Source organism: Ambystoma mexicanum, chromosome 2q (genome assembly GCF_040938575.1).
Source record: "Ambystoma mexicanum isolate Mex_15411 chromosome 2q, UKY_AmexF1_1, whole genome shotgun sequence".
In the NCBI taxonomy this organism is placed as follows: Eukaryota; Metazoa; Chordata; class Amphibia; order Caudata; family Ambystomatidae; genus Ambystoma; species Ambystoma mexicanum.
Genome location: NC_090924.1, coordinates 285,453,265 through 285,472,062, shown reverse-complemented (window position 1 = coordinate 285,472,062; position 18,798 = coordinate 285,453,265).

Sequence of the window (18,798 nt, the reverse complement as noted above, 5' to 3'; positions counted from 1 at the left end):
GGTTCATTATGAATAAGACATTCCCAGGGTCATGTCCCTTGAACACCAGTAGAACAGCTCAGGAATTGCAAAATAACGATGCAACCTGTATAACCTGTACTGCTTCCCAATAGCGAGCGTTCAATGCCCGCCCTATGATTAAGCCCTAATCTGCTAGAATGTACCCCCTCAGGGATATACTGTGCAATGTTGCTTAGGAGCCGTTAACAAGAACCAGGCCAGACTACCTTTCGAATAAGTCTCTGTCATGTGATACGTCGTGCCGGAACACGCTCCACATCTGTGGTGAAAATACAAATAAAGCAAGGATTTGAGTAAGAGATGCAATACCTGAGTATAAAGAGCAACTAAGAAGCCATATTTGGCGTTTCAACTAGCCACAGAATGTTGTGGAATAAATGACTTGTACCTCTTCAAAAACAGAGAAAAGTGTAAACACATTATTGCTCTGATGGGAATAACAAATTAAAAAGGGTGAAATTAAAAGAATAATATAAATAAACACTGATTGGGGCATTAGAGAATTCCCAGGTAATACAGACATGTAGAATACACAGTGAAATTCTATGTTACCAAGGGCATTGCAATCAAAACTGCACATATATTAGATCTTGAAAGTCAAATGATGACTAACCTATCTATGTAAGTGTTAAACAAATAAGGGATAACGTGTACAACAGTTTCCCACACATTAAATGATATGTGACAGCTGATCTTGGTCACGATATATTGAATTGTGCAAGTTGAATACTTTGAACTGCATCCCCTAAAGGAGAAGGTCAATCAACAAACTAGCTGACATATTAGAGAGTACAATATCTAATCTGATTTTTAACCTCCCAGTTACATGGACTGTTTAATGATACGTTCGGAAAAAAGAACAATAATGAAATTACAGTCAATACAATACAGAGATGATGTCCAACCTCTGAAGTTCATGATATTCTGGCTCCATAGAGTCTGCTAACTAATACGCATACACATGTTGTGGAACAATTCACAGATCCTAAACAATGTTCGTGTTCACAAATATGTCACGTTACATAATAATGTATTGTTTCGACAGAAATCTATAACCAATCAACTCAACCTTTGTGACTGGCTTTGATTAAATGCTGAGCTGCAAGTGATTTCTCTGCTGCTCAACACCACCTCGAACTATTTGAAGCTGTGCTGGGAGCGGTGCCTGCTTGAGTTAAAAGAAGGCAGTGTTCTTTTGAGTGCATAGGGTATGTTTGCAACATTTGAACCTCACTTAACTTTTTAGGATATATATTAACTCCATGCAAAACATGTATTGTATTGACTATGCTTAATGTGCATTTGTTTTAACCAACCTGTTAAAATGTACCTATACTTAAACCAGTTTGGCCTGTTGACTCTTATTTTATGTGCCATCACCCTGCTCCTCTTGTTGCGTTTGTGCCCCCTGGGTTTCCCCCTCAACCCCACAATACTGTTTTCTAGTGACGCCAATGGAGGGGAGGTATGGTGGCAAAGTGGATGAGGAAGTAAAAATAAAAGATTTCTGTAGAGAATGTTTGTGAAAGAACTGCACATTTCGTGAATAGAGCTATGGAGGTGCAAACCCATGGCCGACCCCTTCAGACCATCTATTGGACGGACTTTACAGTTCATAAATTGTGCAATGACTGGCAACGAAGTCAAATGATATGTGGAACATGTCAGCACGTCATGTAGACCTGAATAACGCAGCCGAAAACCAGAGCAGATCAGGGGGTGCGTCAGAAATGTAATGTGCTCATCGACTACACCAAAACCTATTCCGAAACGATCACCGACTATTTCTGAAACACGAGATGAACCCTCATCATTTTCATGCGACACAAGGGATGCAAAGTAAAACAAAATACTTTTCTGTTGTATCAGATGACAACAGAGAGCGTCTTTGCTGTTCAGAGTCCATGCTGGAACATGTCCAGTCTAGCCATATGTTGTTTTCTCCTGCTCCGTGGTCTCATGTTAATTGTTCTTTCAATGGATCGCATGGGAAGCACAGAGCTGTGTGGTCTTTGTTGAAGTATGCCGTAGCCTTTTAAAGATTACTCAAAAGCTGTACACTTTATATTTAGAGGTGTGGGTAGCCCACAATTCCAGTGCTTATACCATGCAAAATTGCACTTGCCATGGTGCAAAGGTTTTCCAATACGGCCCCACACTTTTTTGTACTAGGGCAAACATTGCCCTGGTGCTAATACCATGCATCCTTGCCCTAGCACTGGTGCAAAGTTTCTGTAATATTGCCCCTGGTGAGCTAAAGGTGGCAGATAATGCACCTTAGTATTGGAATGGGAGGAGCTTCACAAAACTTTCAATAATTTCTGGAATGGGCACAGTATGTTTTATTAGAAAGCTTTTCGCAGTTCGTCCATGGTGGCACAATGTTGAATGGGAATGTTGAATGGGAATCCTTTTTTGTGGGCCTCCCCAAAAACGTTGTGCCCCAGCACGGAACACCAGGAAACGAAATCTTCCATTAAGCATTGTGCTTTGCTTCTGGAACTAAGATTTCCAGAGCCATGGTAAAAGAACATGTCCTCAACCCAGAGCTAAAGTTGGGCATTTCTGACTTGAGGTAAATGTACTCAAACGCCTCTTTGAAAATGTAGTACATATTATTTACTTGTCAAACGCCCAGTGTCTTATCCATTCACAGCAACAGCACCCAGTTGAAGAGTTTAATTTTAAGCAGTCAAAAGCAACTTTCGGTAACTGGGCTCTTTTCATTCCCTCTCAGGTTTCTGGGCCCGTCACAGTGCTATGCATAACCAAATGAGGTGTTGTCATTTCAGACTTGGTAAGTGGGGGCAATTTTTCCTTAGAAATCTTTATCGTAATTAGTGCCAGTTGGCATGAATAAGCGAAATACACTACACAATACACTGAGCTGAGCCACTGAAATATCTGCCATTGGTATTTTCACATTTCATCCATCCAACTGCTTTTTTTTACACTGGATATATTGCAGCTGGAAACTCGATCTCCTGGACCTTTTGAAGAGAATATGCAACTACCACCTTCATGCTTTCATGTTAGTAAAAATGCAACATTCCTGATGGTGTTATGCTGCATAGCACTGACCCACAAACAACATCTTTCAAGGTGTACTATCTATAGCTACTTCAAAAACCTGGCAATGAAATCTGCCGTTTCCAACCTTCCTAATGCTGTAATGTTCGATACCATGCATCCAGAAACCGCATCTTCTGAAATGCGTTTCACTGTATAGCTGGAGGCCTGACACAGAAGCATCACTTTCACTCCTTCCTGATGTGCAATGCTGATTAACATACACAGCGGCAAACATCCTACTTCTGAACGGCTTAAAGAACAAGGTACTGGAAGGAGGGCCTAGAATCTTCATTGCTTTTATCGACCTTATCCAGGCATTTGACCGAGTAGAAAGATCGGGACTATGGTCAAAGCCTGAGGCTTGGGAATGCCCGTCAGCCCTCGTAGACCCTATTAAGGCACTCCATGCTGACACCAGTATACGAATTCGTCTAGACCAGCACGGATCACTGTCAGCTCAGATCCCTACCTCAAGAGGGATAAAGCAAGGCTGCCCACTTGCTCCAGCACTATTACCGGCATTCATGGGTGACCTTAAGGAGTCGGACGTAGAAATAAAAGCATTCCCACCGAATCTGTGCAAAACAGTGATTATGAGATTACTTTATGCCGACAATCTAGTCCTGTTAGATCATTCACCGATCAGACTTCATCGCCAAATAAATAATCTACAAAAATACATTCAGGGAAATAACCTAGAAATCAACGGAAAGAAAACAAAGTTAATGACTCTGGAACTAACAAACAGGAAGAGAGAGAAAATTCGCCTCAGCCTAGAAAGATCACCTATTGAAAAAGTCCAGGACTGTGGGTCACACTGGACAGCATGAGGCAAGACGCGTCTATGAAAGAGGCACTAAAAACTAAAACTAAAACTAACAAATGGGCGGCTCAAGGAAGAGCGATCGACAAAAAATTTGGCAGATACTCAATGGTCCCAGTGTGGGAGTTCTACAAAAAAAAGTGGTTCCATCCCTAACATACGGAAGCAATGCTATGCCTAACCTACCACCGAGCATTTGGCCTAAATTAGAAGCAACATTTTGGAGAAAAGTCCTGCATCTGCCAAATTCCACCCCGGTTGCATCTATTCATCGAGAGCTAATTCTGCCCTCTTTGAAAGGGACAGTAAGACAGTCCACATTGATGTCGTACAGGAAATGCCGAATGGCAGAACCCCCGTCAATCTACAACTTAATTAAACAAGAAATGGAGTCAAACAACAGTAGAAAGTTATCCTTGTGGAAAAAGGGAAACATCGAAGTACTCGAATCAATAGAGTGTGATAAAGAAACATTGATTGGTAACCTGGGCAGAGTCCTAAAAAATCTAAAGGAGCAAGATTGGACAACCACGCTGAAAGAAGTGGGAAAAAACAAGTTGGCATTCCACCTCCCAGCAAACATAAGAAAACTAAACGAGATCCAGCCCTATATCAAAAAATGTCCAAGTAGAAAGGGACGAAACCTCCTTTTGAGAGCTCGGTTAAACTTACATCCAACAAATGAGAATCTGGCTATTAGAGGCAAGTCCACTTCGGACTTGTGTCATTTCTGCAAAACGTCCAAAAAATAAACTATTCACCATTTACTCTTACAATGGCCCCGTAACTAACAGGTAAGAGATCGGTATCTGAAGCACATCTTTTTGGACTTTGTATTGGGGGAAGAGTCACTGTGTTGGGCCCGACTGATTGGTGGCGACAAGACACAGTGGTTATTAGCAACCTACAAAATCCTTCAACTCATTAACCTCCCGGCTAACTAGTTAATCATGAAGGACCTTCAGTAAAACTCATAGAGATAAACAAACAACATCAATAAGAATTGATCAGAAATCTTCTTTTACTTTATTTTGTAAAAATAAAATTTGGATTAAACACACATAAAAATGTTTTAAAAAATTAAGATACATTCGGAAATGGCATCCCCTGAAATGCATTGCACTGAGCAATTGAAGACCTGGAAAGAGAAACAGCACTTTTAATGCTTCCTGATGTGGTGCCCCTGGCTACCATGCAGGGAGAACTTACTGCCCAAGCTACCTTGTGCTGAACTACTGGGAGAAATTATATTTGTGCTTTTGAATATACCTGACGCTGGACTCTATGAATACAGTAGCTTCATCTAATAAGATGAATGGTACTGGGCTTCTTGATTTAGAGCTGAAATAATCACTTACAAGGAATCCCAGTCCGAATCTGAGAATGTATTCAGACCTAAAAGCAATAGTGCTAAAAAGAAAAGTCCTAAATGTGTGGTATTCCTTCTTAATTTTCAAAAAGCTTTTCATTATAAAAGACCTTGGCTGTGACAGATATTCCAGTTTCATAGCATTATAAATAACAGGAGTTACACAGTTTACTGGTGTTCATTTAATTCACTTGTGCAGCATTAAGTCTAATTAGCTCTACTAGGTTCATACCTTTGCAGAGATGCTGTTATGAAAATCTGCTCAGCATGCACTTAACTCACTGAGCTATATGACCAGTTTTCTGCGCTTAAGCCCACGGTATGAGTGTGGAGGATTTGCCAAGAATAAATATGAATGAAGTAATTACTACTTTTGGATACCTAATAAACATTATAATATGCACTCAGGACAGGAAGTAGTGCTGCTGCCATTGTAATGAACTAAGTGCACTCTGAATCAGCCCAAAACAGCATTCATCAATCATAATGTGGGGCTCAAAGGCAGCCCCCAGAAAAAAAAGAAACAGCATTGGGCTACGTTGGGCTTAAAATGCAGAGCTTTGAAAAAACACAGAGGTGACTTCCAAATTGAAAAGGCAGCATTTAATTCTCAACTGCCACATCAAAGTGGTGTTTCCAGATAAATCAAATTAAATGGGCCCTAGATGAGATTGACGAAGTCCAAAACAAAAGGCCTACTTTTAAATACAAGTGACTGAGGCCCCAAAGTGCGCTTTTCCTAAATGAAAGATGTCATGGAGAAAACGTGGGTATTCTGCAGCCTGGAAGGAAAGGGACTGTTTACCAGTGAAACTTTGTGGCCTGAATCATTCAAATGTTTCTTAAGATGTGAATATGGACTGTGATGACACAATGCCATAATTCATATGGATGTTTTTCACAGGTAAAAAAATGCAACAGATAAAGGGCCTCATGCATACAAGACATTGTAACATGTTAAAGCATCCGTTTCTGTTCAGGAGAATTGCCATCGTTCAGAAGAAATGGTTTCAGTTTCTGTGCTGAAAAATCAAACAGTGAGCTTCCCCCTAACTTCTATATATCTATCTAACACATCTTTGGAAACCACAACAGTAACCAAGAAGGAATGTATGGGGGGTTGAGGCCTGCACTCAAAGACAAGCAACAAATGGTCCATTAGCCCTGGAGAAAGAATGATAATGGATTAATTGCAGGCAAAGCCAACAAAGAAAGCAGATGTGCAGATCTCATGTTAACTGGGGATATGAAGCTTAGGGCCTGATTCACAGAGCATTTTCCTATGGAATTGTGCCATGATTCAGTGCTTAAGGGAATCAGGCCCTTAATGTGCAGTTGAAGCCAAAATATGTATTTATGATTAGAGATTGCCAATAGTTTAGATGGAGGATCATATTTTGTTAATTTTTTCAGGAACCATAAGTCAGACAGTAATGGTTCAAGTATCATTAAAGAGTTTTCGTTTTTGAAAAAAACTAGAAAAACGCACATTCCAGCCTGCAACCCCATGCCGTCACAGCACTTGACAATTTCAGGTATATATATATATATATATATATATATATATATATATATATATATATATATATATATATTGTTATGCCTAACTGTAAAACACAAATATTTGCCACGTTAGAGTTTTTAAGTGCAACACTGAAATGTTTAGAAATATTAGTTCTAGTGGAAGGACTTGCCCCTCCAAAATTTGGCCTGGGTAAAATGAAGGGAACTATCAAAGGAGAGGGGCAAGCACTTGAATAAGGGGATGGAAAATAGATGTCTAATCAAAACTAATCACCAGTGTGCTGGCATGTCATAATTTAGACATTTTTGTGTGAGTGGTAAAAGTTGCATAAGAAGACGTGTGGCCTGGATAATGAATGAGAGGGAGACTGGCTGCAATTACCGCGGTTGGATCTACTGATAAGATTGCTGGAGGAATCCAATAAAGGGGACAGAGGCTGGGGCCTATAACCAAAGAGAGGAAAAATAGAGGGATTGAGCCTTGAAAATATCCATGACTGATGTTGGATTCTGATGGTTCCGTTCCTGTACCTGAAAGATTGAGCCTTGATGTCCTTTTCCTTGAGCCCAAACCCAGAAATATTTATGTAGGTAAAGTTGTCCAACAAAACCAAATCTTGTGGGGATCTGTTTAATTCAATAGTCTTCCAATTATTGATTGGGTAAGCATACAAAGTATATCATTCGGATTTTTACTAAACAATAATTAATTTCCACCTAGACAAATTATACGGGATGATTTCGTTGAAATTAAAAATTAACAACATTGCTTGCAGTGTGGATAAAAATATAGTCTGTAAAGTAATTGGGTACTCCTTTTTATGTATGTCAACCCTAAAAAAGGGAGGGGTGTACTAAAAGAACATTCCATACTGCTCCCCATTCCACTGAACCCTGCCTTAAGGCAGGGGGGTTCCAAATGATCAACTGAATACCTGGGTTTATTGAATTGAATTGAATTGATGGTCTATTTGTATAGCACCTATACACAATGGGGATCCTTACGAGTTTAGAGGTAGCCATGGTGCTATTAGCGCAATGGCTGCCTCCAAACTCGTGTGCAGGTTCTTTGAATGGGGATTTACCAGGTCATTCCAACCTTGGAGGACTGGTAAGTCCCCATTCAAAATACCCATCCCCATTCCCATTCGAGCCCCCATAGGGCTCAATGCGAATGGGCAGGGAACTAATAACGGGCCCGTTAATAACGGGCCCATTATTAGCTCTCTGGTCCCTTAGCAGCTCCCGCTAAGGGCAGCTAGTAAAACCAGCCGTCCTTAGTGGGACCCGCTAAGGGACCTTGGAATGCGGCGGTAAGGGGTTAACGACACCGGCATCCTTACCAGCGCCGTTAACCCCTTACCGCCGCACTCATAATGAGGCCCAATGTGTTTCAAAGCACTTCAAGGAGGGAGGAAACATGGGAGAAGAAAGTTACATTCTTACAGGTCCTTGAAACAAATCAGAATGTGAAAATAACTATCATATCATATCAGATAGAGCAAGTGCATTGGACAATAAGGAAGAGAAGAGGAAGGAAAAAAGGAAACACGACTAGCAGTAACGTTACTATGCCTGACAACAATTGTTTCAGTGCATGAATGACAAGAGGAGGGGGAGGAGGGGATGTTGGGGAGTGGAGAGAAGGGATAAGGAGAGGAACAGGACAAGTCACAATGTTAAGGTATCAACAACTATTCAAGGTAGTGCTGGGTAGGGAAGGGGGAGAAGACAGGGAGGGAAGGGGGACAGACAAACTGTTATCAGAGGTCAAGGGACAAATGATAAGAGTAAGTGCAGAAGGCAGGCAGCTACTATTACTATGCCTGACGGCAATTGGGGGTAGTGCTGAAATTTCACAGGGAAAGGGGAGTGAAAGGGAAGGAGGGGAGGGCATGTGACTGCAAAGACAGGCGGCTACGAAATACTATGTCTGACGGCAATTGGGGCAGTTCCGGAATTTGGCAGAAGGAGGAAAAGGAAGGGAAGGTGGGGAGGGTAAGGGAGGGGTAGGAGAAGAGGAGGGGGGCACAGGGTGATAAAAGGCAAATAGGGGGTGAGTGGGGCAGAGACACTCACGGGATCAAGGGGTGGGTGTACATGGATACACTCACAGGGGGCAAGGGGTGGGTGGGCAATGAGACACACACTGGGAGCAGGGGATGGGTGATGGGGGGCATAAAACACACAGGTGGGTGGTGGCAGAGACACTCACGGGATCAAGGGGTGGGTGGGGGTACATGGAGACACTCACAGGGTGCAAAGGGTGGGTGGGTGGACTTGGAGAAACATAAGAGGGGCAGGGGGTGGTTGGGGGCTTGGAGACACAGACAGGGGGCAGGGGGTAGGTGGGGGTCTTGGAGATACACAGGGGCAGGGGGTGGGTGGGGGTACTTGGAGACACAATCAGGGGCAGGGGGTCAGTTTAGGCGGCATTAGACACAAACAAGGGCAGCAGGTGGGAGGGGGGCTTGGAGACACACACAGGGGCAGTGGGTGTGAGGGGGTTACAGGAGACACACATGGGGGCAAGGGGTGGGGTGCTTGGTGATACACACTGGGGCAGCGGGAGGTGGGTGGGGCCTTAAAGATACACACAGTGGGCAGGGGGTGGGAGGGGTTGCTTGGAGACACACACAGGGAGCAGGGGGTTGGTGGGGGTGCTTGAGACACTCACAGGGGCAGGGGGTAGGAGGGGGCTTGGAGACACACATGGGGGCAGGAAGTGGGTGGTGCGGCATGAGACACTCACAGAGGTCAGGGGGTTGGAGGGGGCTTGGAGACACTCACGGGGGCTGGGGGTGGGTGGCGGGGCTTGGAGACACACACAGAGGGCACGGGATGGGAGGCAGGCTTGGAGACACACACGAGGGACACAGGGTGGGAAAGGGGGCTTAGAGACCCTCATGGGGTTAGGGGGAAGGTGGTGGGGCATGAGACACTCACGGGGGCAGGGGGTGGGGGAGGGACTCAAGACACACATGGGGGCAGGTGGTGGAAGGGGGCCTTGGAGATAGAAACGGGGGCAGGGGGTGAGAGGGGTCTTGGAGACACTCACAGGGGGCAGGGGATAGAAGGGGGGCTTGGAGACACACACAGGGGACAGGGATAGGATGGTGGGGCTTGAGGGGTTTGGAGACACACACGGGGGCAGGGGGTGGGGGGGCTTGGAGACACAGGGGGCAGGGGGTAGGAGGGGGGCTTGGAGACACACAGGGGGCAGGGGGTAGGTAGTGGGGCATGAGACACTCACAGGGGGCAGGGGGTGGGTGGGGGCTTGGAGACACACACAGGACTCAGTGGGTTGGTGAGGGTGCATGAGACATTCACGGGGGAAGGGGTGTGTGGGGGGCTTGGAGACACACACATAGGGCAGGGGGTTGGAGGGTGTCTTGGAGACACTGACAGGGGCTGGGGGTGGGAGGGCGGCTTGGAGACACACACGGGCGCAGGGGGTGGGTGGTGGGGCATGAGACACTCATGGGCGGCAGGGAGTGGGAGGGGGTCTTGGAGACACACATCAAACAAAGATCTGTGTAATCCTAAGCCAATTTGTTTTTTTTCTATTTGTGGAAAAAGTAATTAAAGGGAAAGAAAAGCATTTGGGACACAGAGTGAGGTGGTGTTATCTGTGATTTTGTACAAATATTTATGTTCCTATTCTGTAATACATATATATTATGTCTATACAACAAACTGCTTCTTTGCTTATCTGTGGCATGGGGTGAGGTACCTAGATGGTTCTATTTCAATCATAAACAGTGCTAGATTGAACTTAAAAGGAATGTTGGTGTTGCACTTTTCATTGAGAGGGGGTTGAACCCCCTGTATTGATGATTGTTGCATAAATATCTCCTACATATACATGGGGGCTTGTAGCCAGGATCTATCTCTCTATGTTTTTGATTTATGACCAATGCATTGTTTTACAGGTTATTCAGTCTAGTGCAAAGTCAGTAGTGTTAGGAAAGATTTCGTAATTGTAGGGAATTTTCCTTCCATGTGGCAACCCCTAAACTTTTTGCTATTGTTTTTAACCTTGTTCTTGACTTTGCCAGAGAAGTACAGCCTTCTGCCGCACTTCTCTGGGCTTTCGCTCCTTTCTTACGGGGAAACTGACATGCCCTTAAGACAGTCAGTACCGGGGAACGCTGTTTCCCGTAGTTTCTTTTATCGTGTTGCGGCTTTAGTGCAACATGACACAAGAGGGCACTGTAAGCTAAGTTACAGCTCTCTTGGGTCTCTAGCCTTCTACAGGCCCTAGATACTCTTTTAGGATGGTATTTTGATCGGTGCAAGTCATTCAGGGACTGGAATGGTGGCAGCGATCGTTTTGTTTATTTTAAGCTCCTTTTGGCGTTCTGAGCACGTTTTTCGCACTGAACCCAAAATGGTGGCCTGGCTCCCAAAATGGCCAGACCACGAGGCTCCTTTGTCCTGTCCACTGACCGTCTTGCTCCCTTCACCTTCCCCAGGTCGGGCGACCCGGGGCCTTCCTTATTTGGGCATGTACTTTCCCGCGAAACGTGGTTGCTTTCGCGGGCTTCTACATGTCGTTTGTGTGCCTCCAGGGTGTGGGCTGGGATGTCTGGTCCCAATACACATCCTGGGTGCCAGAGAGTCTAGGGTGGTGTGAATGCCTGGGACCACCGTGGTCCGTGATTGGTCCACGTATGGTATGTGTGTTGATGAGCGGATCTCCCATTGGCTCCCCTCCGTTTTGGCGCGAAGGGAACCGTGGATAAGAGGGGGCTGGAAACACCACTACCATGTCGATCTCCTGAGTTCTCACTAACGAAGGAATACAGGAGCCAAGTATCCTGCAACCAAGAGGCTGGACCGAGGAATCGCTGGTGACCCGCTGAAGGAATCCTCCTTTGCACTGCTGTCGTCCTGTGAAACCCTTTCCTCCTTGGATCGAACCAGAAGGCCTGTACTGGTGCTTCGACCTTTGGAATAGCAGGAACAGCTATTCCCGGCGACTTCATCATCTCCTGCCAAGTAAGCCTTCGGAAGTGTCTCTGGGCCATCCAGTTGACTGACCAGCTTACAAGGGAGTCCTGCTCTGTAACCGCCGCCAGGTTGTGTTGTATTTCGAGTCCTTGTCACTCTCCCACGCTTCGTACACTTGGCGTTCCCAAGTCTGAAGGGAGGAGTGTACATTTGGCTTGAATACACACGGCCGCTCCGTTGTCCTGCTGCGGCAACAAACTGTGCTGGTTTCGTCGATTGGGACGTCTTTTTGCTCTACACGACTACGAGGCGTTCCCTGCTCTTCTGAACCTGCCAGCTGCTGAAACTAACGTGGAGAAGCCTGGGTCTGCTTGCTTCGGGGACCGGTGAGTAGTTTAGCTAGGATCTGGTCGCCCTCCTGCAGTAGCCCATTGCTTTTCCCCGCTGTGTAAAAACAGCACCCTTTTTGTCCGTACTCGCGCTCTGCTTCTGCTCGCTGTGGAGGCTGCGCTTGAGTTGCGGAACCTGTTCTCCTTCTGCTGTGCACTAACCCGAACTGCCTGACTTCCTCCGAAGAGCTTCTCCTTTTGCCCGTGGGCACCGGCGTGGCAGGTACTTTGAGCACAAGGCTCCACTCTTCGCAGGGCTCGGACTTCCATCTAGTTAGGTGCCTCTGAAGGCGAACTGAGTCTAAAGCGTTATCGCACTGCCTGTTTTCCTTTCCTTTCAGGTGGACTACATATTTCGTGCTTTAAACGCTTGCGACTGTGTATTTGTATATATATTGTGTTGATATGGTATGTGTTGGCTTAGTATTGTGATATTGTGATTTTCTCGCTACGGTCATTGTTTTAAAGGCCTTAAAATAAATGTGTATCTATTTTTGATATAACAACTGTTTGGAGTAGTTTGTCAGCGCTCTTGCTTTGTGTGCTCACTGCGGGCTTTCAGTCACCCTCACCCCTCTTGAGACCTAGTCTTGACCGCCGCGATCGCTACCTTGATTGGTCTGGCTTGTCCAGAGGTTACCCTGTTCCAAGTAATTAGGTTGGCCTTCTGAACTTCTGCGCCACCAGGACAGAGTTCAGAAATCCGTCTTAACAAATTTGTGTACAGCGGTGGGATACGACTGAAGGTATCCAGTGTTGCGCTCGAACTAAGGCATTTCAGGTTATTCCAACCAGTACACGTAGTGAATTGTTGTAGTATAACTTTAAAAAGGCCATAGTCCTATCAAACAGTATGGAAACAAATACCTTGTTAACTTTAAATGCTTCCAAATCAGAAACGCTGAAAAAGATGTGTGCGGAGAGAGGTGTTTCCTCTCAAGGCACAAAATTGGAAATGATCCAGAGAATCGTGGCGTGGCAAGAAGCGCAGCTTGACGCTATAACTTCTGAGGACAGTGCAGAAGGTGGTGGGGCTGCTCTCACTGGTAGAACCGACGGTTCTGCCGCTGCACTGATCCATCGCGACCACGAGGACAGGGAGGATGTGATGTCTAATGTTTCCTCTGCCAGTGTTGATGGGGAGACTATGCTTGAATTCAAGAAGCAAGAGCTGCGGTTTAGGCAGCAGGAGCTTGAATTCAGCATAGCCAAACTAAAAATCGAACAGGCAGAAAAACAGAAAGACAGGGATCACCAGTTGGAACTGGCCAAGCTTCAGGTTGCAAATAGATCCAAGGGTCCTAGACATGGGTCTGGGGCTTCCTCTCATCCACGGTTTCCGAAAGATCTGCTCAGTGTGTATGAAGAAAGGAATGACATTATGGACTGGCTGAATGCGTTTGAGTATGCATGCGAGGTTCAAGAAGTTGACAATGCTGATAAGATTGCGTGGTTGCTCAGTAGACTGCCCCATTCTGGCTGTAGTGCCATTATGGAAATGTCGAAGGCTGAGCGAGCTGATTTCGCAATGTTAAAGCAAACTCTCATTTTAAAGTTTGGGAAGACTCCGGCCCAATATTTAAAGCGTTTTCGAGAGTATAAGAAAAAGGAAGGTGGTACTTGGGTATCTTATGTCGCTGAATCCTTGAAAAACTTAACTGGCTGGGTCGAAGGTTATAAGGTTTCTACCTTCGAAGGCATGATAAATCTTGTCATGCTGGAACACATTTTTGCTTCTTCTTCCCCGGAGCTTAAGCAGCATTTGGCCGATTCAAAGGAGATAGATCCTAAGAAGCTGGCCATTGCAGCAGACTTATGGGTGTCACATCGAGTGTCCCATAAGGACAAAACTCATCCTGGTAAGCAGGAGGAAGGGAAAAAGTCCAAAGATATGGAGGGTGGGGAATCTGCTAAATCTTCTTCCCATAAGGGCCACAAAAAGAAAAACAAGGGTAAGACACAAGAGAACTCACAGGGTAGTGGAGGTCAGCCTCCAAAACAGAACTCTGGTTACAATAAGCCTCCCTACGTAAACAGACCCACTGAGGCTTGTTTTTCTTGTGGAGCAACTGACCACGTGAAGGGGGATCCCCGTTGTAAGGTTAGACCTTTGGGGGTCCACTCCGCTAATCTGGCCTTCTCCTCCTACGAGGAAGAAGAGATTACAGGAGCATCCTTCTCCTCAGACTCATTTCCCAGCGGAATAGAGGCTGAGGTAGTTTTAGTGTCCCTGGGTTCCTGGGAGCCTAAAGTCGCAGAGGCTTATGCTAGGATTCCGGATAATACCAAGCACTACTTTAAAGACAGTGTGCTGATCAATGGAGTGGATACTCCAGCTCTTAGGGATAGTGGGTGCAGCCGCACTGTAGTGGATTCTACCTTGGTAGACTCAGAGGAAGTTGCCAGCGCTACTCTGATGCCCACTAAGTTGGCTGACGGCCCCCTCCGTATGTTTCCAGTAATACCTGTAAATCTTACTTTAAATGGTACAGCAGTCAGGATTCCAGTGAGCATTCAGAGAAACGTCCCGGGAAAGGTCTTGTTGGGTAATGATCTCAGAGCTTTAGGGCTCGTAGGAGACACTGCCGAAAGACCCTACACACGGTCTCAAGCACGGGCAGCCTTGGCCAAGTCCAATACGCCGCCCCAGCCGAAGGGGAAACCCAAGGCGAAAGGAGTCTACAAGTCAAAACGAGGGAAAGAGAATATTCCCCCGAGCTCGCCTACCACTGCGGTGGAGGAAGTTGGTCAATCCCCCGGGCCTGACGAGGAGGTGGCGATGCCTGAAGTATTCGACCCCAACGATCATCCTGAACTAAAAGACTTGTTAGTTGAAGGAGGTCCTGATAGGGACGAATTCAGTAAAGGCCAACGTGAGTGCCCATCTCTGGAAGGCCTAAGGAGACAGGCCTGCTCCCAGCTTGAGGGTGAACCTCCTGGGAAGCATAGGATTTATTGGGAAGGTGGGCTCCTGTATAGTGAGCCCACAGAGTCTACAGAAGGAGACCATAGGAGGTTGGTGGTTCCCCTTGCTGTTAGGCCCTTCCTCCTGCAGTTGGCGCATGAAGTTCCCCTTGCTGGTCACCTTGGTATGAAGAGGACCAAGCAAAGGTTGTCCATGCACTTCTACTGGCCCAAGATGGGGGTGCAAGTAGAAAGTCACTGCAGGAGTTGTGCCTCCTGCCAGTTGTCTGGTAAGGTTGGCGCGACAATCCAAGCTCCGTTGGTACCGCTCCCAGTTGTGGGGGTACCATTTGAAAGGGTAGGGATCGACATCGTTGGTCCCCTTGACCCGCAAACATCCTCGGGCAATAGGTTTATCCTGGTGCTGGTCGACCATGCAACCAGGTATCCTGAGGCCATCCCATTGAAAACTGTAACTGCCAAGTCAGTTGCAAAAGCTTTACTCGGCATATTTACTAGGGTTGGCTTCCCTAAAGAAGTTGTATCAGATCGTGGCAGCAACTTTATGTCGAAGTATATGCAGGCTATGTGGAAAGAATGTGGGGTCACCTACAAGTTCTCTTCTGCATACCACCCCCAGACCAATGGTCTGGTGGAACGTTTCAACAGAACGTTAAAGAGCATGATTGGGGCTCTGGAGGAGCCTCAGAGAAGAAAATGGGATCTTCTTTTACCATGCTTACTGTTTGCCTACCGAGAGGTACCACAGGAGGGTGTTGGCTTCAGCCCCTTCGAACTTCTGTTCGGTCATCCCGTACGGGGACCCTTAGCCATCGTCAAAGAGGGATGGGAGATGCCCACTCCCCCTGTTACTACCAATGTAGTTGATTATGTGCTAGGGCTCAGAAAACGGATGGTACTTCTGATGGGCTTGGCTAGTGATAAATTGAAGGCAGGGCAAGCGCTGGTGAAACATTGGTACGACCAGAAAGCTTCCCTCATCAACTTTACACCTGGTCAGCAAGTCCTGATCATGAATCCAATAAGGCCTCGAGCTTTACAGGACAAATGGTCAGGCCCTTACACAGTGGTGGAGCCCCTGGGTGAGGTGAACTATTTAGTGGACCTTGGAAGGCCTGGACAGGCTCCAAAAGTGTTCCACGTGAATAGGCTGAAGGCTTTCGTCCCAAGAGTCGAAATCGCAGCACTGCTACTGGCTTCAGATGTTGAGGAAGAGGAGTCAGAACCTCTCCCCGACCTGTTCCAAAGCGGTCCTTAAGATAGCTCCTTTGAGGGTGTCCGAGTGGCCCCTCACCTGACTTCTGATCAGCAGGCTGAGGTGAAAAGTTTGCTTAGGCAGTTTTCCCCCCTGTTCTCACAGTCGCCTGGTTTGACACCTTGGTGCAAACATAACATTGACACAGGAGACAGTGTACCTACCAAAAGTAGGGGATACAGAATGTCGGATAAAGTACGGTCTTATATTAAGACCGAGGTCAACAAGATGTTAGACCTTGGGGTGATTGAACCCTCTAGTAGTCCTTGGTCCAGCCCTGTGGTGTTGGTTCCAAAAGCAGGCACTTCTGAATTGAGGTTCTGCGTGGATTACAGGGCTCTGAATGCTGTCACCAAGACAGATGCACACCCCTTGCCTCGAACGGATGAGCTGGTGGATACTTTGGGTGCCTCAAAGTACCTCAGCACGTTTGACCTCACTGCTGGCTATTGGCAAATAGCTTTAGCAGAACATGCCAAGGAGAAGACAGCATTTTCTACTCCAGACGGCCTTTACCAATTCCGGGTAATGCCGTTCGGGTTGAAGAATGCACCTGCCACTTTCCAGAGGCTTGTGAATCATGTGTTGAATGGGTTGGACGAATTCTGCCTTGCATATCTGGACGATATAGCAGTTTTCAGTGCCACCTGGGAAGACCATGTGAAACACCTCGGGATTGTGCTCCAGGCTCTTCAGAAAGCCCACTTGACCATAAAGGCTAGTAAATGCCAGATTGGACAAGGCTCAGTGGTTTACCTTGGACATGAAGTAGGTGGAGGGAGGATACAGCCTCTACCCAGTAAAGTACAAGCAGTACGAGACTGGCCTACCCCCACTACGCAAACCCAAGTGAGAGCCTTCTTAGGACTCACGGGGTATTACCGCAATTTTGTGGCAGACTATGGCACCATAGCTGCTCCTCTGACTGCCCTCACAACTCCGAAGAAACCCAAGAAGGTAACTTGGACCGACGAGTGTGAGAAGGCCTTCAATGGCTTAAAAGACTCCTTGTGCCAGGCCCCTGTCCTCAGGGCCCCGGATTATCAAAGACCTTTTATCGTGCAGACGGACGCCTCTGACACTGGGATAGGAGCTGTACTATCACAAGTAGATGAGAAGGGTAAGGAACACCCTATCGGTTTTATTAGTCGCCAGCTTAAGGACAGAGAGCTCAGATGGTCCACGGTAGAGAAAGAATGTTTCTCTGTTGTGTGGGCCCTAAGGAAGCTGAGGCCCTACCTCTATGGGACCCACTTCACTGTGCAGACTGACCATAAGCCGTTAAAGTGGCTAATGAACATGAAGGGGGAGAATCCAAAGTTGCTTAGGTGGTCCATAAGTCTACAAGGCTTCGACTTCACTATTGAGCATAGGCCAGGTGTCCAACATAGCAATGCTGATGGGTTGTCCAGAATGTTTTACCGACCTGAACAAGAGACTCATCCAGGGGTGGATTAGTTCCCCCTGTCCATAGTCTGGGAGGGGCGAGTGTTAGGAAAGATTTTGTAATTGTAGGGAATTTTCCTTCCATGTGGCAACCCCTAAACTTTTTGCTATTGTTTTTAACCTTGTTCTTGACTTTGCCAGAGAAGTACAGCCTTCTGCCGCACTTCTCTGGGCTTTCGCTCCTTTCTTACGGGGAAACTGACATGCCCTTAAGACAGTCAGTAACGGGGAACGCTGTTTCCCGTAGTTTCTTTTATCGTGTTGCGGCTTTAGTGCAACATGACACAAGAGGGCACTGTAAGCTAAGTTACAGCTCTCTTGGGTCTCTAGCCTTCTACAGGCCCTAGATACTCTTTTAGGATGGTATTTTGATCGGTGCAAGTCATTCAGGGACTGGAATGGTGGCAGCGATCGTTTTGTTTATTTTGAGCTCCTTTTGGCGTTCTGAGCACGTTTTTCGCACTGAACCCAAAATGGTGGCCTGGCTCCCAAAATGGCCAGACCACGAGGCTCCTTTGTCCTGTCCACTGACCGTCTTGCTCCCTTCACCTTCCCCAGGTCGGGCGACCCGGGGCCTTCCTTATTTGGGCATGTACTTTCCCGCGAAACGTGGTTGCTTTCGCGGGCTTCTACATGTCGTTTGTGTGCCTCCAGGGTGTGGGCTGGGATGTCTGGTCCCAATACACATCCTGGGTGCCAGAGAGTCTAGGGTGGTGTGAATGCCTGGGACTACCGTGGTCCGTGATTGGTCCACGTATGGTATGTGTGTTGATGAGCGGATCTCCCATTGGCTCCCCTCCGTTTTGGCGCGAAGGGAACCGTGGATAAGAGGGGGCTGGAAACACCACTACCATGTCGATCTCCTGAGTTCTCACGAACGAAGGAATACAGGAGCCAAGTATCCTGCAACCAAGAGGCTGGACCGAGGAATCGCTGGTGACCCGCTGAAGGAATCCTCCTTTGCACTGCTGTCGTCCTGTGAAACCCTTTCCTCCTTGGATCGAACCAGAAGGCCTGTACT